This window comes from Pongo abelii, chromosome 1 (assembly GCF_028885655.2).
Source record: "Pongo abelii isolate AG06213 chromosome 1, NHGRI_mPonAbe1-v2.0_pri, whole genome shotgun sequence".
NCBI lineage: Eukaryota > Metazoa > Chordata > Mammalia > Primates > Hominidae > Pongo > Pongo abelii.
Genome location: NC_071985.2, coordinates 170094006 through 170115815, shown reverse-complemented (window position 1 = coordinate 170115815; position 21810 = coordinate 170094006). Strand labels below are relative to the sequence as shown.

Here is a 21810-nt window from a genome sequence, read left to right as displayed (position 1 = left end):
TCAAATCTCATCATAATTGGTCATGTGAGGGGCGGGCAGCAGGCAGTAAGAAAGTTCTATCCCAGAGGCTGGATCCAGGCTTTGACATAATTTAATTTAACACAGAATAATATTCTTTCCTGCAAAAGGCATCTATGGCTCTCCCAACCCTATCCAAGTTTCCAAAGGCTTAGGTGGGAAAGTAGCAGTTGGAAGCCGCGGACATTGTGAATCTAAGTACCTTACAACAGAGGCCAGCGGAAGGGATTCCTCTGAGGGCTTCTTCTGCCTCATGGACCTCATAGTCTTCCCTTTCTGGCAAGGACTCTTCTGGTGTGCACCAGTGTCCCATATTGCATCCTGTGAGTTAATTATTTTGTTGTTGATTAGTATATTACTAATTGAAGGAGAAATGGATTTCTTCACAAATATCAGTCAATAAGAAAAGAAAAATGTCTGCAAAACTGGATGACTTTCCTCACCTGTAAGGTGAGAAAGAAATGGTTCTTTGCCTCTCAGAGTTGTGAGGAGTAAAGACACTAATATAGGTCAAGTGCTGAGCACACAGAAGGTACTGAGGAAAGGATAGAGTCATGGTGGCACACCCCAAATCCTTGGGACCAGATGTGTTTCAGAATTCAGACTTTGTCCAATTTTAGAAAGGTTATACAGCACAGATACTGTGTTATGTAATATTCCCAGTGGGGCCTGAGGAAACACTCTTATTTCTGTAATCAAACATATTAGTATTTCTTTAGCCAAATGTATGTGTACCCACACTTGGCATGATAAATAAAGACTATAAATAGCTTCAAATCAGTTTGAGTCATGTGTTGTCACCTAATAAGTGTGCGCCAAAGTTATGAAAAACACTTCCAGGCCGGGCACCGTGGCTCACGCCTGTAATCCCAGCACTTTGGGAGGCTGAGGCAGGCGAATCACAAGGTCAGCAGATCGAGACCATCCTGGTCTAACTTGGTGAAACCCCGTCTCTACTAAAAATACAAAAAATTAGCCGGGCGTGGTGGCGGGCGCCTGTAGTCCCAGCTACTCGGGAGGCTGAGGCAGGAGAATGGCGTGAACCCGGGAGGTGGAGCTTGCAGTGAGCTGAGATCGCGCCACTGCACTCCAGCCTGGGCGACAGAGTGAGACTCCGTCTCAAAAAAAAAGAAAAAAAAAGAAAAAAAAAACACTTCCATTTTCAGAACTTAATAGATTTTGGAATTGCAACTAAGGGATTTCTATTATTTTGTTTCTATAACTCAAGTAGTAAGATTTTCTCCTTTCCCCCCTCTAGCAGCCATTCAAGAACCGCTTTTCTTATTTATTTATTTAGAGACAGAGTCTCACTCTGTCGCCCAGGTTGGAGTGCAGTGGTGCGATCTTGGCTCACGGCAATCTCTGCCTCCTGGGTTCAAGTGATTCTCCTGCCTCAGCCCCCTGAGTAGCTGGGATTACAAGAATGTGCCACCACGCCTGGCTAATTTTTGTATTTTCAGTAGAGATGGGGTTTGACATGTTGGCCAGGCTGGTCTTGAACTCCTGACTTCAGGTGATCCTCCCCAGTTGGCCTCCCAAAGTGTTGGGATTACAGGCGTGAGCCACCATGCCTGGCCGACTTTTCTTATTTATTCTGATTGTACTTTGAAGTGTAGAGACTGAAAATTCCTGATACATTAACTGAGGGCATAGGAACTGGGATGTAGACATATGAGAGAGTAGGTTGTTTTATTATTCCAGGATGAGACCTAGAACCTCAGAAAAGCAGACTTTGACTCAACAGAAGAAGAAATTGGATCATAACGCAATCTACTGCATGGTGAGTTGCTGAGTCCTGGCTATCAGAGGTGTCCAGGCAGAAATGACAAGGTATCTATCATGGATACTGTAAAGTGGATTCCTGTAATGAGCTGAGGTTAAGATATATGATGTCCAAGCTCCCCTCCAGTCTAAAACCCTATAATTCTATATTTTTATTAGGAATTTAGTCACAATCAAGGGAGAGTTTCATCTCTATTATGCCAGGATTTAGGAGAATCAGGAAATTGTTATTTCCATCTTAATCTTTTTATCTGATCCCTGGGGCTGTAAGCGTGCCAGCAGATATCTAAGGTAGTCTATTGCTGAACTGTGCTCTATGGGAGGCTGAGAGAGTTCTGTGATCAAATAAGTTTGCTTAGACAATTCAGTTAGACCATGTTGGTTTCAACAATTTAAAAATATTTCTTTTCCAAAGGACTTATCATTGACTTCAAATTACTATTATATATTATAAATCTCCTAGAGGAAAGGGTGAAAGGCAGGATTTCTCAAATTTAATTGTCCACAGTTTTCAATTTAGAATGTGTCTGATGAGTTAGTCTTCCAGGGAACACACTTTGTTTGAGAAAAGGAAGTCTAAAAATGTCCTGGCTTGGTAAGATAAAGATTGATAGAGGTTACCATATGACAGGTCTGGTGCAAGGTGGTGGGAAAACAGTGATGACTAAGACCCCTTCCTGCCTTAAACTCAACGAGCCAGAATCTAGCAGCTTGATCAATTGCTTAATTTTATTTGAACACATTCTCTATTTTCACATTCACTTATACTTTCATATCTCATTTTTTTTTTTTTTTTTTTTGAGATGGAGTCTACCCCTGTCGCCCAGGCTGGAGTGCAGTGGCGTGATCTCGGCTCACTGCACCCTCCGCTTACCGGGTTTCCTGCCTCAGCCTCCCGAGTAGCTGGGATTACAGGTGCGTACCACCACCCCTGGCTAATTTTTTGTATCTTTAATAGAGACAGGGTTTCACCTTGTTGGCCAGGCTGGTCTTGAACTCCTGACCTTGTGATCCACTTGCCTTGTCCTCCCAAAGTGCTGGGATTACAGGCATGAGCCACCGCACCCAGCCACTTTCATGTCTTATGTTTTCATCTAAGATATTTTATATAAGACATTCTTCTATTTTTATATTTGCATCTCCCATTTTCATGTTCACTTTTCTGAACTTTCTCCTTTCTACCTTTAAGTATTATGAGAAATCATTGGCTAAAGAGGAACTCAAGGTGTAGAAGCAGAGAACAGAGCGTTGAGCAATTGCAGCCTCTGAGTTTGGAGGCTTCTCCTAGGCCCACGAACCCACCCTGCCTTTTGTTCACCCCAATCTCTGGCATATGGCTACATTATTTGTTGTTTCTGGGCTCTGATGGGTCAATTGGAGATCTCTCTTAGGTCATGAATGGTGGATGGAAGAGGAGTTCGGGGCTCTGGTGAAGCCAAAGGAGCTGGGTATTCAAGCCATTTATTATCAGCATGATGAACACTGACGATGGGCTTACACTGTCAGATTACACACTTAATTTAATTAATTAAAAAATTAAGATCGTCACCATTAACCTGCATTTGCTCAGAATGCCACAGGGGTGATTAGTTAGAATGGCACTGAAGGTTTTATAGTCCACTCTAGTAAGAATTACTTTGGTACCAATTAGGATTTTCCATAATATCACCCCGTGTAATATCCCTATTACCTTACACATTTTCTACAAGTGATTGAGTTCAATACAACGCAGACACGATGTCACAGGACTCTCCCTCAGAGCACGCATGGGAACTCCCATGAATGTTAACAAACTCACTAAGTCGAGAGGAGACCCTGATTTTTTATATTACACAAACCCATTTCAAGGGTAATGATTCTCTGTCACAGTTTCTCAGAGCATTGGGAAATTAGATTCACTGGTGGCTACAGAGGCTCAGACAGCTAAAGGCTCTCCTTTGAGCATCTCAGATCTAAAATTGTCCTTAGTCCATGTGGGAATGTTAATTTTTTCAAGTCTATTTGACTTTAAACAGTTTACTTTTAGAGTCAAAGAAGAGCAAGGCATTCAGACAATTTCTTATGACTTAAAAAAAAATCATTATGGTCCAAGCACAGTGGCTCATGCCTATGATCCCAGCACTTTGGGAGGCCAAGATGGGAGGAATGCTTGAGTCCAGGAATTCAAGACCAGTCTGGGTAATAAAGTGAGACCCCAGTCCCTAAAAAAAAATTAAAAATTAGCTGGGCATGGTAGTGTGTGCCTGTAGTCCCAGCTACTCAGGAGGCTGAGGTGGGAGGATCACTTGAGCCCAGGTAGGGGGTTGAGGCTGCAGTGAGCTGAGATCATGACACTGCACTCCTGTCTGGGTGACAGAGTGAGACCCTGTCACAAGAAAAAAAAAAAAATCAATAATTCCTGTTTGTAAAAAAAAATCAAGTGGAAAAATACAGATAAGAAAAAAAGAACATAAAAATCAAATAACTTTCCATCACTCTGAGAAGCCCACATATTACTTAGTTACATACCTTTCCAGATTTTTTCTATGGAAATACAATGTTATAATTTTTATATAAACAGGATCTATCATATATGCTGATTTATTTAACAAAAACACAACAACAACATTCACATCTTGTCAGGTCAATAATTACGTTAACTTCATTTTTAAAATATTACATTGTAGGTTTTTACCTGTATTCAACTCAATTAGCTGCTTAGTGAGGATTTCTAATTTCTTAACATTATAAACATCAACTGGGATGCACATCATATTGAATAAATCTTTGGGCACATTTGAAATTATTTCCACAGAATAAATTGTTGAAAGTGGAGTTGCTGCATCAAAAGTTATGTACATTTTAAGTTTTTAAAATATTTTTGGCCAAATTGCCTTCCAAAAGGTTTTACCAATGTTTGCTCCCATCAGTATCCTTATCAGAAATAGACTTTTAAAATTCCCATTCTTTTTTGTCTTTGCTGAGTAGATAGATGAAAATGGTACTGTACTGTGTCAGAGAAATCTTCATCATCTGGGTCAAAAAGATGGTGTGATCTGAGCAGGTAGAAAGTGGGGAGGACAAGGGATGTGGCATAAGATATCAAGATTTATCCAAATGCCATGAGACTCCCATTAGTCAGAAAACATATACTGAGCACTCACTGCAACCTAGAAAACCAACTAGAAATCTCCCTCTGCCCATGGGAATTTCACTGTGCAGTAGGGGGCAAAAGGAGGTCTGCCATGACAACAGATAACAACATAATACAGTGTGGAAGGTGTAAGGAGACGTGCCCTAGAGGAGGCAGCCTTGAACTGGGATCTAAAGGTGGGGAAGAATTGGCTAGTTGAAAGTCTCAAAGATAAGTCCACCGTGGTTTAGGAAAGGATTGGGTGAAATCTCCTTTCTTCATTCATTCTACAAACTTACACTGGCCTGCTACGTGTCAGACACTGTTCTAAGAGCTGCTGACAAGCTGATGAACAAATAGCAAACAGACTGGATCCCTACCTTGGTAGAGTTTCAGTTCTAACATTGGGGTTGGTTAGAGCCACAGCCTTTAGGCCTCACTGGACTTGAAGCTTCAAAAGAAGAGGAACCTTGCCTGCCCTGTTCAAGCCTGGTATCCCCAGCACCAGAACAGAGCCTTGATGAATAGCTGTGATGTTGTCAGAGATAAGGAGAAACCCCACCAGCAGTATTCCAGTTGATCTGAGTTGATCAGAAATAAGGAAAAATACAGCAGTATCCCAGCTGATCAGAAAAAGAAAAAAAAATGAGTGAGAAGTGAATTGCCAGGGAAAAAGGCAGCAGGCGGAAAAAATAAGAGCAGCTGAAGGAAGAGGGGAAAACTGGGAGAGAAGAGAAAAGAGAGGAAAGATGAGCTTGCCACCTCTTGGGGAGCAGACCACAGGGCACCTGACGCTCACAGTGTTCCATCGCCCATCGAAACCAAACTGTCAGCCGCTGCTCCTTCTGCATCCCACTCCAATGAGATCAGACAGGGAGGAAAAAGGGCCATCCCCAGAAGGCAGAAGAAATCATTTCCCTTGCTTAAATATTGATGCATGCAGCAGGCAGCTGCACCCAGGTGGCTGAGCCAAAGTCCAGGCCCTTCTATTTCTGAGGACTTCCTCATGAGGCTCACGTCTTCCTTGACTCCGTGGCCTAACGAAATTGGACTTTTCATTTCTCAAAAGTATACTTGATCCTCTCAAAATGTTTCTCCCTTACAGCTTTTCAAAAAATAAATAATAAAAACCTACATCTCTCATCCTGTCCCATTTCCTGGACTTGGCACATCTTGCTGTGAGGGTCACATCTATTTAAGTCTCTTCTGCAGCCTCAGATTAGACAGCTCGTGTCTGGCCCTACCTGGTGTGACAACTTATAAAAGAACAGATGAGATGAGAAAGTCACGCAGGAATGGGAAAAAGAGACAGAGTCATTCTGTGTTTCCTTTTTTCTTCCTCATTCCTCCTTTCCTTTCCTTCCTTCCTTCCTTTTTCCCTTCCTTCCTTTCTTTTCCTTCCTTTCCCTTTCTTTCTTCTTTCCCCTTTCTTTCTTCTTTCTCTTTCTTTTCTTTCTTTTTCTTTCTTTCTTTCTTTTTCTTTCTTTCTTTCCTTTTTCATTCTTTCTTTTCTATTTTTTCTTTTCTTTCTTCTTCTTCTCTCTCCCTCTTTCCCTTTCTTATTGACCAGTGCCACTTTACAAATACTTTCACATTTTGTCATTTTTTCTTCCTTCTAAAGCTAGCTGTCCATAAAAAAATTCAAGACGGATGTCTTGGGTAATTGCATGGAATTTCTAGTAAGTGTCAAGTATTTCGGATTAAAAAAAATCTCCTGACTTCAGCAGAATAACCCAAAAACTCTCATTAGTTACTCCACATTATTTAAATATATATTTTTCCTTCAATGTTTTAGGTGATGAAGATTAAGAATGATTCCATAACGGTCAGTACAGTATTTCACATTCACTGACCTTTTGTGTAATTTGATATGCTCCTTCAGGAAGTCAGCCACGGCATGTTAGGGGAAAGCTTGATTTATAAACATTGCTCATGGGTGTGTGGGGAGGGAGTGGAGGGGAGTGTGTGGTTTGTTCCCATCATGAGTTTTTATCTTTTGAATCAGCTGACACCTTTTAGAAGTTCATTAATGTATTCTTATTCTTCTAAATTACTGCCATATTTTCTCTATTAATGTTCAGTTCCCCAGAAGAACTGGGCAGAGTTGAGACGGGAGGTCTTAGGGCTGGGTTGACTGGAGGGGTGTGGACCAGAGGAGACTCAGGTCATCACTGAAGGGGAGACAAGGATGACTGGGAAGACAGAGCATCAGATCTGGAGGGAAATTCTCAACAAGGACAGAGTCCATTTCTGGGGTGCCTAGAACATGGTGTGGGAGTTGGGTAGATAGATAAGACCCCCAAATTGCCAGATTGGGTCTGACTTTCAGTGATTGGTACATATTATATGCCCCCAAATCTAATTAATTATTCATTTAACTAGTAAATTGTTCCTTTGGTGACAAATGCTTAGTTGTCCTCTCTGAAGTACTTTTCTCAACTGTCAATAATGTTTCTCCCACATAACCCTAAATTCCAAGTCTGCTGCCATTTGCACATTCTCACAATGTTTACAAAGTATTCCAGTTGGGACTTGCCCACTTAGATTAAAACCATGTTCTACATGGACACGGGAAAGGGAACATCACACTCTGGGGCCTGTTGTGGGGTGGGGGGAGGGGGGAGGGATAGCATTAGGAGATATACCTAATGTTAAATGACGAGTTAATGGGTGCAGCACACCAACATGGCACATGTATACATATGTAACAAACACGTTGTGCACATGTACCCTAAAACTTAAAGTATAATAAAAAAAAATACCCTGTTCTAAATATCACATCTAGGCACATCATAAAGAAACTACAGAACCAAAGAGATTTTTTAAAATAAAAGGCCTAATATTTACCAGACAGAGGAGACTGATTACCTTCCAAACAATGACTGCTAGCATGTCAGTAGGTTTTTCTGTGGCCACACAATGAAATAATGACTTAAAAGTGCTGAAGGGAGGGGGAAAAATGAATCTAGAATCTTGTACTCAGCTAAACCATCATTCAAGAATGAGTGTGAAATCAAGACATTTCAGCAATGCAATTCTAAGAAAGTTTATCATCTGGAGACCCATTGAAAATCCACAGAGGTGTGGGACACAAGAAACAATCGTGAGCAGGCAAGTGGGAAATTTAGTTAATTTACTTTTCAAAAGCCTACATTATATAAAAAGTAAAGTAAAATCTTTACATAATAAAAAAAACAACTTAAAAATGGAGAGAAGTCCAACAAGGAGAAGTCCAATGAGGGTCTCACTTTGTTGCCCAGGCTGGAGTACAGTGGTGTGATCTTGCCTCACTACAACCTCTGCCTCCCAGGTTCAAGCAATTCTGCTGTCTCAGCCTCCTGAGTAGCTGGGATTACAGGTGTGCACTACCACGCCTGGCTAAATTTTGTATTTTTAGTAGAGACAGGGTTTCACCATGTTGGTCAGGCTGGTCTAGAATTCCTGACCTCAAGGGATCCTCCTGCCTTGGCCTCCCAAAGTACTGGGATTACAAGCATGAGCCATCATGCCTGACCAACAAGTTTTTTAAGTATGCTAAATCCTTGTCTTATTCAGGAGGAGAACAATACAGAATTAACTTTAAATTCTGTTTGAAAAATATTATTTAATATGTAGGTTAACAAAGGAAGTTTCAGTTGTATCAACTTTTTTTTTTTTTTTTTTTACTTAAAATAAGTGCTTGAAGATACGGCTAAATGTTAGATTTCTCATCTGGGTAATAGGAACATTCTGTAGTTTTCTGTATGTTTTACATAATTATAAAAATTAAAGTCTGGCTGGGCACAGTAGCTCATGCCTATAATCCCAGCACTTTGAGAGGCCAAGGTGAGAGGATTGCTTGAGCCCAGGAGTTTAAGACCAGCCTGGGCAAGATAGCAAGGCCCCCATCTCTATAAAAAAATTACCCAGGCGTTGTGACACATGCCTGTAGTCTCAGCTACTGGGAGGCTGAAGCAGGCGGATGGCTTTTGCCCAGGAGTTGGAGGCTGCAGTGAGCTATGATTGCACTCCAGCCTGAGTGACAGAGAGAGACTCTGTCTCTCAAAAAAAATAAAAAATAAAAAAATTGAAGTCTCCTTTTCTACTTTGCAACCTACAACAAAAACATTTAAAGTAGATCCTCTTTCAGGAAGGAGTCCCACTTTAGAATTTTAAGTAGATAGTCCAGTATGTACCCCCAAAGTTTAAATATAAGCATGCTTCCTATTCAAAGTTTATGAAACTGAAAAATTAGAAGTAAGCTTCTCATAAGGCAAGGACTTGATCTACTTTCTATCTGTATCCCTGAAGAGCTAGCACAGAGCTTAATATTAAGTCCTCAATCAAGAAATGTTGAAATAATAAGTGAACAGAGATGCCAAATATCAAGTCTCAGGGAAATGTGTAATACATTTTAGAAAAATTTTCAGCAAAAATGTTTAAAATTTATATTTGGATCCAGCTATGCCAGAATAAAGCAACTTCACTGAATTTCCCTTCCCTGTTAACTTTCCATTTTCTTTAATGTGTTGCTCAGACTTCAAGGTTGATCAGACCTTTACTGGAGGCATAATATTTTTTGTCTTCCTCATGTAAGTCCTCCCTCCTCCATCTCTCCTGATTTCCCCTCCCGAGTTCTAGCTGCCCTCTGCACAACCTACACCCAACTGTATTTCCTCTGCTTTGTCACCCAATACTGCTTCTTCTCCTATAGTTCCAACTTTGGTGAGTAATAATACAAATAAGATTAGATAATCCTATCAAACCCTCCCCATATGCTGGTTATTCCTCATATCACCTCATTTAATCCTCAAACAATCTTGTGAGGTGGATATTAGTGTTATCCCCATTTTACAGATGTAGAGACTAAGACAGGAGATTTAAAAACTTGCTCAAGGCCAGAGAGAGAGTAGGTGAATCTGATCTCAGAATGTAAGCTCCTGACCAGTACAGCAGCCTGCATGCCCCCAGGAGCTGGCGGAGGAGGAGGAGGAGGAGGAGGAAGAGGCAGATGATTCACAGCCACCATAGCATTGGCAACACTGGGGAGCTGCTCTTTCCCCACTTCTAACCAGGCACCAAATCCTGTCTGTTTTTTCTCTGTGATGGTTAATACTGAGTGTCAACTTGATTGGATTGAAGGACGCAAAGTATTGTTCCTGGATGTGTCTGTGAGGGTGTTGTCAAAGGAGATTAACATTTGAGTCAGTGGACTAGGAGACACAGACCCACCCTCAATCTGGGTGCCCACCCAACTAGTCAGCTGCCAGCATGGCTAAGATAAAAGCAGGCAGAGGAATGTGGAAGGACTAGACTGGTTAAGTCTTCTGGCCTCCATCTTTCTCTCATGCTGGGTGCTTCCTGTTGTCGAGCATCGGACTCCAAGTTCTTCAGCTTTGGGACTCTTGGACCTTTGACCACAGACTGAAGGCTGCACTGTCGGCTTCCCTACTTTTGAGGTTTTTGGACTCAGACTGGCTTCCTTGCTCCTCAGCTTCCAGGTGGCCTATTGTGGGACCTCACCTTGTGATCGTGTGAGTCAGTACTCCTTAATAAACTCCCCTTTATACATACATCTATCCTATTAGTTCTGTCCTCTAGAGACCCTGACTAATACAGTCTCCTAACAAGAGCTAACATTTTGACAGTCTGTGCCAAGAAGCAGTTTGAAGGCTTTCAACAACCGTATGAGGTGGAGTACCATTATTAACCTCCCAGCATGTGGAGAAACTGAGGCATTGAAGAGGTGAGTAATTTGCCCAAAGCCACAAGATGGTGAACAGTAAAGCCAGGACTCAACCCCAGGCAGCCCAGCTCTGGAGCCATGTTCTTCATCACTACTGTGGACAACTTCTGAGCAAAATCCCCTTCAGTGCCCTCCACACTGCCCCTGTGCTGTGGTGGGCTCTTAGCATCTCTAAACTGACCTATTACAACAGCTTCCTAACGGTCTGTATGTGCAGATTCTTCCTACCCCTTTCTTCCAAATTTTCCCCTCTATAATGCCACCAGAGTGTCTTTGAGAAACACACCTCTGATCGTGCCCTTTTTCTGCTAGAGGAAACATGAGATTGTACCTCAGCCCTGCAGAACTGAGTGCAGGATCCTTAGCATAGCATTCCAGGCTCCTCCCAGGCCAGCTCCAACCTCCATGGCCTTATTTCCGAGGACTCTGCCACACTATCTGCCTTGTCACAGAGAACCTTGCACCATTTCTGGAAATGGCCTCATCCTTTCCCATTCTCTGTGTCTCTGCACACACTGTTGCTTTGCTTGGAATGTGCTTCCTTGTCTTTGGTGAGGGAACTTCTCTTCCACTCTGTGTCCAGCCCTCTAGCCCTCCTCTGTGCCTCCCACCAGTGACCATAGTAATCACTGAGGTCATTTACATGGAGTCACATCTCATCAGAACTGCCCTGGGTGCAGAAAGGTCAAGAGCTCCCAGAAGTTGTTCCCCCAGGATTCACACATCCAGCCCAGTGTGGCTGCTGCCTGTCTTCACTCAGGCGGCTGTGGAGGTGAAGCCAGGTGACCTGCTGGTCTGCAGTGCAGGAGGGCAGATGAGGCTCAGGATGGTGGGGATGAAGCACCCCATCCTGAGTTTCCAGTGCACGCTGCTAGACAATCAATGAATGGTGCACAGTTAACTTGAAAAATGGGGTATCCTGTTCATTAAGATGCATGATGAGCATCTGAGGGAAGTCCCTGCCCAATCCAAGATGCCAGCTGGGGTGCAGGTGAGCAGGGAAGAATGAAGGACATAGTTATGCAGAAGACAGCACACCCCACCAGCAATGCCTGAGGAGACTGTGGAGAAGAGAGAATAGAACCAAGCTCCTCAGAGACTGCAAAGAGGTTTTCTCCTCATCCAATTTTAAATACTGACCTTCAGCTCAACCTTGTGGGGCAGGCAGGGCAGACTGTACTACCCCATTTTATAGAGGGGAAAACTGAGACCCAGAGAAGTTACATGACTAGGAAAGTGATGTGAGTGAGAGGAAGAATTAAGACTGAAATGTAGGATTTTTTGGTTCTAGGTCACAGCTTACTCCTTGCTGTGGTTTGAATGTTTGTGTTTCTCCAAACTTTGTGTTGGAACCTGATCACCAATGTGGTGGTATTGGATAGGGAAGCCTGTCCCTTATGAATGGGATTTATGTCCTTACAAAAGAGGCTTCAGAGAGCTTTCATCCCTTCTGCTTTGTGAAGACCCAGCAACAATGCCACATCTTTCATCCTGCAAAGAGACAGCAGCCCTCACAGACGTCTGCTGGTGCCTTGATTTTGGACTTCCCAGCCTCTAGAACTGTGAAAAGTAAAGCTCTATTGTTGATAAAGCAACCAGTCTAAGTTATTTTGTTATAGCAGCAGGAATTGACTAAGATACCCCTCTGCCCTAGGGCACCAATAGCCCACAAGGTACTTTGTGCAAATTTGAAAATGGCCCCCTCCCTCCTCCTAGCAGAAGCAGGAGACACCCACTGAAGCTGGCTTGGTGGGCAAAGCACTGGCTGGATCATGGCCCCCCTTACCCTCCAGGACACACCTAACACAATCTAGGGGTGGCATTCTGCTCCATCCCCGCCCTCAGCTTCACTCCTAGATCCCATCCCTCTTCTCCCATTGAGGACCCCACCTCACCTTGGGACCCTCTCCTGTGAGGAACTCTGGTGCCTGTAGCTGTTAGGCTGGACAATCAGAGACAGGAAGTCTGTGGCTGGGGGGCCATGCTTCCCAGGGGTGGTCCATTGGATGTGTAAACAAGATTCATGACCAAGGTCCTGCCTGAAGCAACCCCCCACCCCCAAACTCTGTCCTCATGAAACCCCCAGTTTATTTAATGTCTCCCCTGTCACCAATGTCTTTCTGGCAGCAAAGGACATCTGGTGATGCAGTGCTTCACACAGTGTGCGTGCTCCATAAATATTGAATGATGACAGGATTTTTTTTCAAAAAGATGAAGGTTCCACCTCTCAGGACTCTCTTTTGCTGTACATCTTTGCCAAGAGTGGGTTAAGACAGTCCATCTTTTAGCAAGAATCAGGGTTTGGAGATTAGTGAAGTGAGAATTGGTCAGGTTTAATGGCACAGATAATATTTTATTTTTATTTCAATTTTAATACACTATCAACATGCAATGAAGTAAGATATACGGCAACACTTGAGGAAGGAACTGCCCTCCAACTTATCTTCAGTTACCAATTTGGGACCAGTTTCTGAAGTTATTTTTCTGCCAGTCTTGAGAATCTCAGAAAATTTTGGCTTCATCACAATGATATATTAGGAAGGGTAAAGGTCACCTTAAACTTTGCACAAGAAATCAGAGCAGTGTTTGACCATGACACTTGGAATTTTTTTCCCCCAAAGATATAAAGAAGCCAGAAAAAAAGGAAAACTTCTTTCCTCTGAACAATAAACTTTCTTCATTCTCTGGTGGCATCTAAGATATTTATTTTGACCCCAGATGCCATTTGACGTACAAATTGGCTTAGTAAGCTGGGAATACTGATCTAGCTATAAAGAACTTGAGGATTGTAATTCTTTATTTATGCTTGTGGTTCCAGTTAGACTGGGCATCCTTTGGGTCAAGGACCACATCTGATTCATCTTAGCATTTCTAACACCCAGCACACTGCCTGGCACAGAGAACGCACCCATTATAGGTTTGATGAATAGCAATAATGATAATGATAGTTAACTTGCAGTGAGTTTTTACAGTGGGCCAGATGTTTTTTGAGTATTTTACATGCAGCATTTTATATTTACTACTCCATATAATGAGTATGTAATGAGTTGAATTGTGCTCCTCTCCAAATTCACATATTGAAGTCCTCACCCGAGTATTTCCAAATGTGACCTTATTTGGAAATAGGGTTGTTGCAGATGGAATTTGTTAAGATGAAGTCATACTGAGATAGGGTGGGCTTCTAATCCAATATGACTGGTTTCCTTATAAATGGGGGAAATTTGGGCACAGACACTTGTGAACCCAAAATATCTGAGACAGGTCTCAGTCAATTTAGAAAGTTTATTTTGCCAAGGTTAAGGACACGCCCATGACACAGCCTCAGGAGGTCCTGAAATGTGCCCAACGTGGTCTGGGTACAGCTTGCTTTTATACATTTTAGGAAGGCATAATATGTTAAACAAAATGTAAGATTTACATTGGTTCAAACTGGATGGGTGGGATAACTCGAGGTCACGGGGGCTTCCAGGTCATAGGTAGATTTAAATATTTTCTGATTGGCAATTGGCTGAGTTATTGTCAGTAGAAAAGAATGTCTGGGTTATGATAAGGGGTTGTGGAGACCTAGGTTTCATCACGCAGATGAAGCCTCCAAGTGGCAGGCTTTAGAGAGAAGAGACTAAGTGTTTCTTATCAGACTTAAGGTCTATGTTGATGTTCCGTCGTGGCCTGAACTAGATTTTCAGGGAACACCTTTGGCTGAGAGGAGGGGTCCATTCAGATGCTTGGGAGCCTTAGAATTTTATTGTTGGTTTATACACTCATCTAGGGAGAAAGCCATGTGAAGATGAAGGCAGAGACTGGGGTGATGCAGCAGAAGCCAAGGAACGCCAAGCGTTACTAGCAAACCACTGAAAGCCAAGATGAGACATGGAACGGATTTTTCCCTCACAACTTTCGGAAGGAACAAACTCTATGAACACCTGGATTTTGGATTTCTAGACTCCAGAACTAAGTTTTTGGAAAGAGGAAAAATTTGAAATGGTGGTTAAAAAATATTTCAGCAGCTGCATAGAAATCTGTGTAGAAGTTGTACAGCGAGGAGAAGTAGGAGAATTCAGATGATTCCCTGTCTTTCTAGAAATATTCTCCCCTCTTTAAAATGCCTGGCTGTAGTGGATGCTGGGCTGCACTGTCTAGATTCCCTCTTTCAGTGAAGAATCCAGCATTCTCCCAGCTGATGAGCCCCTCTCCAGGAATTGCCCTCAGTGGAGGGGAGTCACCCCACCCAACGTCTTGCTCCACTGGTGGATGCTGGGTGTGAAGGCCCAGCCCTCTTGCCTCAAGAAGTGACAACTTCAGAGTTGGTCATCTCAGCTGCAGAGCTCTGGTGGCACTTGCTGGCTGGGGCCTCTGTTGCAGTTTAACTTTTCTCTCTGTCACTCCTGCCTCCTTCGCTCCCTCAAAAGTGTTGCTCAACACTTTTGTGCTCGTGCTCGCCTACACACGAGTTCATCTGCATTTTAGAAAACCTCATCTAAGTGACTAGATGAAAGTGATCAATTAAGGGCTATAAACAGCTCACAGTGTAACAGTAAGTGGACAAAATCAGCATAATAAAATGAAATATATGCTATTGTTACAGTCTCACCAATGCACCACAACATAGCAGTGCTCCCTGTGAGGTATTACCTGGAGTTCTTTGTCTTACAACCAAGAGAACTAAGGAGCATGGACACAAAGGGTGAGGTTGGAGTGAAAGTTTAATAAGCTAAAGAAGTCAGGAGATCGAGACCATCCTGGCTAACACGGTGAAACCCCATCTCTACTAAAAATACAAAAAATTAGCCAGGGGTGGTGGTGGGTGCCTGTAGTCCCAGCTACTCGGGAGGCTGAGACAGGAGAATGGCATGAACCAGGGAGGTGGAGCTTGCAGTGAGCCGAGATTGCGCCACTGCACTCCAACCTGGGCAACAGAGCGAGACTCCATCTCAAAAAATTAAAAAAATAAAAAGTAAGCGAAAGAAGAAAGCTCTCTGCCATGAAGAGGGGGCCCAGAAGAGGGTTGTCATTTTTACAGTTGAATGCAAAGGCTTTTATGAAAAAAACAATGAGGGCTGGGCGTCTTATTCACTTAAGGCATGAATTTCTGGTAGCTCCAGCCTGTCTTCCCAGTGTGCACGCAGGCCCTTAGCTTGAGTTACTCCATATTGTTTTACTTCCCTTACTGCGTGTGTGTCAAGGGATGAAATTTTTCATGTGGGCACATCTGGGCAAGTCACTTGTGTAGCCTTTCTTATCTGTGTGGCTGTTGACATGTCTTAGGCAAGCCCGCCTATGTGGGTTCCCTTATCTGTGCCTGCAGGCTGTTCTTTTGTTTGAAAGAATTCAACCAAGGACCCACCCTAACTGCCTGCCTGACTGGTGTCTTCCTTTCTCCTCTCTCACTATACCAATTTTATATAAAAAAAAGATGCCATAGTGATTAAGAGCTTAAGTTCCAGAGACAGTCTTAGCTCAGTTCAAATACAATCTCCAATAATTACTAGCATCTAACCTTGAAGAAATTATATAACTTCTTTGAACCTCAGTTTTTTCATCTGTAGAATGAACTTGCGGCTTTCTATGAAAAGTATTTTAGACCTAAAAAAATTACTCTCCTTAAAAATATATTGAAAAAACTTTGCAAAAAGGTAATATAAGTGATCTTCGTGATGTTGGAGCTGTTCAGTATCTGAACGTTGTCAGAACCTACACAGGTGATAAAGTTGCATAAAACTTAAAATACACACACAAATGAAGACAAGTAAAATGTGAAGATGGTGGATGATATCAACATCAATTCCTGGCTGTGATATTATAACATAGCTTTGTAAAATGTAACCAAATGAGGACAGTAATAATGCCTACCTCTTGGGTTGCTATGTTAAGAGTAAATGACATGGCACATGTAAAACATTTAGCACAGTATTATCTCTTTCAGAAAAAAGACTGGGAAGAAATCTGCTACAGTACTAATGCTGAGTATCTCTGAGTATTAGGGTTATGGAAGGTTTTTGTTTTTAAAAAATTATCTGTATTTCCTAAAATTTTGATTACTAAACATATTATTATGTTATGTCAAAGAATATGTTCTATATTATTTTATTATTAAACATATTATAAAGGACATCTAAGATTGCCTTTGCAGAATCTATGCCTCCATCCTAGCTGTGCCTGGTTTCCATTTGGGAGTCCATGTTCTCCAGAGACATTGGTTCCATATTTCTTACAACCACTATCACTATGAGGGTGGAGTTTATACTTGAGACAGACCCAATCAGCTTGTTTCATTCCTGGTGGCCCCAGAGATTATTTCAGGGGTAGACACATGACTTAAACCATTGCAATCAGAGTGAATCTCTGGACTCTTGCTTGGAATGCTGGAACAAAAGAGAACATTCTCACTTGCTATGAATGAGGAAGCACTTATCTTAGGATCTATTGATAGCTGTCTTGTGATCCTATAATGAGCCTGCCCTAAGATGAAGCTGATACCTTGGAGGGCAGAGAAAGAAAGAAATCTTGTCCCTATTGATATCATTGATTCTCTGAATCAAAACACATCTTATCTCTGGATTCTCCAATTACATGAGTTAATACATTCTCATTATTTTTCAAGCAAAATTTAAATTGAGTTTCCCATTCCTTGTAACATGAAGACTTATGAAATCTTTGTATTATTTTCATAATCAGAATTTAAGAATAAAAAGTATATGTAAAAAATACCACTCCTTCTGTAGGGCTCAGTTCAAGCCCCTCTTCCTCCAACAGTGGTCCCAGGCCTACTGATTGGGCTGGTTTTCCTATCTGCTCTAGTCCTTGTGGCATGGATGCCAATCTGACATTAAATAAACTCACGCCGTATGTTGTTTTCTGTCCCAGGTGTATATATATATCTTCCAGTAAGTCGGAAAACTGCTTGAGAGTAGGGGGTCATGTCTTGTCATTCTCATAAATCCCACAGTGCCATTTCATAACGCCCACAGGGTTATTTTTCTCAGGCCTCACATTTATAAAAAGCCTCAATTTAAACTTTAACATTATCTCCAAAAAGGTCAAATAGTTGTATCTTGTGCATTAGACTCATTAATTTATCAGTAAACACACTCATATGTCAGTAAAACTATTGCAATATACAACAATTTTATTTTAATTTTTAATTTTTAGGGATGTTGTCTCCCTCTGTCACCCAGGCTAGAGTGTAGTGGCATTTTCATAGCTCACTGCAGCCTCGAACTCCTGGGATCAAGAGGTTTTCCTGCCCCAGCCTCTGAAGTAGCTGGGACTACAGGCATGCACCACCATGTCTAGTTAATTTTGAAATTTTTTGTAGAGATGACAGTGGGGGTGTGTGGTGCAGGAATGTGGTGGGGGAGTAGTCTCACTATGCTGCCCAGGCTGGTCTTAAACTCCTGGCCTCAAGCAATCCTTCTGCCTCGACCTCCCAAAGTGCTGAGATTGCAGGTGTGAGCCGTGATGCCCAGCTTAATTTTGTTTTAATATATGGGAATCTCCAGTGATTGAAAACGTCCTCTGAGATGTGCTCAGTGACCAGTAGACTAGTCACTATATATATTCCCTCTGTAACTGGGAATCAGTTACAGAGTCATTGTGTTCTCAGAGTTTGAAGGATTGAGGAAACTGAGGCCCACACAAGCAGAGGGATTTGTCCAGACAGCACTGCTCATTGGTGGCAGAGCCAGATCTTGAACCCAGGTCTTCTAATTGCTCAGTAAATACTCATTAAATTGATTAAAACCATATCTGTAGAATGACCTGCAAAGCATTGTGCAAATTCACCTTGCAAGGTGCTTCATAGATGCTTTGATAAGAGTTTTACAGCAGGTTCAAAGTTGTTAACTCCTTTTTCAACTTGTCTGTGGCCCCCTATGATATAGAGCACTAGGCTGATGTTGGAAGGGATTTTTCTCCACTGGTCAGTCAGGTGGCTTATTTCAGCTCCCGGAGTAGCTGTTAATCAGGTTTCAATAGACTTCAGCGTTTCACTCAGAACCTGTTGGCGATCCTAAACTCTACCGATCCTGTCATCTCTGCAAAATGAGCTCCGGCTATGGTCCCATCCGTTTTCAATTTTATTGAGGGATCCCTTCAGAACAGTTCCTGCTGCAGCATTAATATGGACCTCAGCAGGGACCCCCTTCCTTACCCCAAGCTGCTCTCTCTGGGTTCAGAATGATGGGCTCTGGCTCCTGGAGATTTAAGAGCATCGAGGCAAATTTTTAATGTGTTTTATCCCAGTGCCAGGCCAGTTCTTCCCCATGCACAGAGCGGTGGCTATTTGGAGCTAACAATACTCCTCTCTACGGCTGTCAGACCCTGTACAATTTTTTTTCCGTACAACTTTGCAGAGGAGTCTCCTGCTCAGCTTCTTGATTTTTATCAGACCTGTTGAATCTCTTCTGTGCTCTTCCGCACCTTTCTATCCCAACCTCCTTCCCCAAGCAGATCTAATATAAATAGCTTTTAACACACTGAGCAACTACTGTGTGCCTAATTCTGATCTAAGCAGCTTATTTCATTCAAACTCACAACCATCTTATGATAAGCAATATTCTTAGCCCTTCTCAGTTGGGGAAACTGAGACTTCAGGGAGCTTCAGTGGCTGGCAGAAAGTCACACCATTAAGAATTGTTGGTGTTGGACTTTTGAACCCAGGCAATTCAATTCTAGGACTAGCACCCTTTACAGCTGTGCTATACTGTCTCTAAGTTTGTGAAACTGGTTCCCTTGGAACCTGCTCTTATCACTTCTACCCATATGCAAATGACCACCAACCCTACCTTGAGATCAGGGCAGTTTTATCCCTTAAGCACTAGAGTCACGGTGCGTAGGAATTGTGGCTTTCTAGGAAAAATATTTGACACCTAAAAAAAATTACTCTCCTCAAAATATTAAAAGAACATTGCAAAAGGGCAACATGAGGGATTCTTGTGATGTTTAACTGTTCAGTATCTTGACTATGTTGGAACCCATATAGGTGATACAATTGTATAGAACTTACATGCACACACACACACACACACACACACACACAAGTAAGGTGGAAAATCTGAATAAAACAGACGGTATCAATGTCACTATCCTGGTTGCTACATTGTACTATAGTTTTGCAAAATGTTAAAATTGGAGGAAACTGGGTCAAGTATTCCTTCTTAAAACTGCAAGTGAGGCCGGGCGCCATGGCTCAAGCCTGTAATCCCAGCACTTTGGGAGGTCGAGGTGGGTGGATCACGAGGTCAGGAAATCGAGACCATCCTGCCTAACACGGTGAAACCCTCTCCGTACTAAAAATACAAAAAAAAAAAAAAAAATTAGCCGGGCGTGGTGGCGGGCAACTGTAGTCCCAGTTACTCGGGAGGCTGAGGCAGGAGAATGGTGTGAACCCGGGAGGCAGAGCTTGCAGTGAGTCGAGATCGCACCACCGCACTCCAGCCTGGGTGACAGAGCGAGACTCCGTCACAAAAAAATAAACTGCATGTGAATCTACAGTTTTTTAAAATGCGGCCAGGGGAGGTGGTCGGTGGGGGAGGAAGAACATTGCCCAATAAAAACTAGTATTATCAGCTTTCTGTATCATGGATTCCACAATCATGGATTCCACCAACTGCTGACTGAAATATTTAAAAATTGGCTGGGTGCAGTGGCTCACGTCTGTAATCCCAGCACTTTGAGAGGTGAGGCAGGAGGATTACTTGAGGCCATGAGTTCAAGACCAAGAGTTAGAGGCCAGCCTGAGCGACACAGAGAAATGCTGTCTCTACAAAAGAATTTAAAAAATTAACCAGGTGTGGTGGTACATACCTGTAATCCCAGTACTTTGGGAAGCTAAAGAAGGAGGACTGCTTGAGTCTGAGAGTTTGAAGTTACAGTGAGCTGTGATTGTGCCACTGCACTCCAGCCTGGGTGACAGAGCAAGACCCTGTCTCTAAAATAAATTAAAAATAATATAAAGTATTTGGAAAAAAAAATTTTTAAACAATACAATAAAAAAATACAAATTTTACAAAATAATACAGTATAACAACTATTTACAGAGCATTTACATTGTATTAGGTATTATAAGTAATGTAGAGATGGTTTAAAGTATACTGAAAAATGATTGTTAAGTTATATGCAAATACTACACATTTATATCAGGGACTTCAGCATTTGTGGATTTTGGTATCTTCGAGAGTTGCTGGAACCAATCCTGACGGGTACCAAGGGACAACTGTACATTTAATTAAATGTTTACAAAATGTAATGCTGGTCAATTGGTTTAGTGGAACAAGTCAACAATATAAATCACAAAGAAAATTAAATAATTCTTAGCAGACTTACGATTTTAAAAGTCCTTTCAAATTCTATATGGCCAGAAAAAAAATGTGTGTGATTTTTGCATATGAATGCATTCTAATGTGTTTGGTTTGATGTGGCTGGAGTCTTCAAAAGTAGGATTGTCTAGGGCCAAGGGTCTTGAAATGACCCTGCTTGCCTCTTATGCTGCCTCCAATGAAGTATGTGCAATAAAAATGAACTCAAAACTTACCATATCTAAAACTGGTCTTCTAGTGTCTATCCAATTACTATTTCTGTATTCTCTAAACATCTAATGGTCCACAAGACGGCACAACCTTTCTGAAGGTAAGTTTGGCAATATTTACGCAAAGTCTTAAACTTCATATACCCTTTGACCCAGAAAATGGTAGCTCTCAATTGTGGCAGTGGGGTTGGGGAGGCTTCAGAGTAGTGGCTTCAGAGTAGTGAGGTTGGGGTGGTTTTTAAATTATTTTCTTTCATTTTTGTCTATATTTCCTAATTTCTAATAATTGAGGGGAAAGGAACCTGAAAACAGCAGTTCAAATGTTGCTAGCCATGAAAGAACTCCTTAATTCCAAGTTCAGTGTTTTTAATATGATATGTAAAATCATGAAAGATGAAACAACACTAACACAAGAAGGATGAACATAGAAGAAGTGGTACTGGCATGAGGGCAGACATACAGATCCATGGAATCGAATTGAGAGTCCAGAAATAAATCTATACATCTATGGTCGATTGATTTTTGACAAGCGTGCTAAAAAAATTCAATGGAGAAAGAACAGTCTTTTGTACAAATAATGCTGGGAAGCTGGATGTTCTGGTTTTCCAGAATGAAAAAGAATAAATGAAAAAAGAATGAATTTGGACT

The 21810-nt window shown here is 42.0% G+C and overlaps 1 long non-coding RNA gene across 2 annotated transcripts; it reads left to right on the top strand.

Moving 5' to 3' along the window:
- The first annotated feature begins 40 nt into the window (after nt 1–40).
- LOC129060351 (uncharacterized) lies at nt 41–15212 on the top strand. Of its 2 annotated transcripts, none has more exons than XR_008526974.1 (4): nt 41–341; nt 1720–1798; nt 2604–2715; nt 14407–15212. It is a non-coding gene; the product is annotated as an uncharacterized LOC129060351 (long non-coding RNA). The 2 variants fall into 2 exon arrangements; XR_008526977.1 differs by lacking the exon at nt 14407–15212 and adding an exon at nt 3192–3353.
- Nucleotides 15213–21810: the final 6598 nt, after the last annotated feature.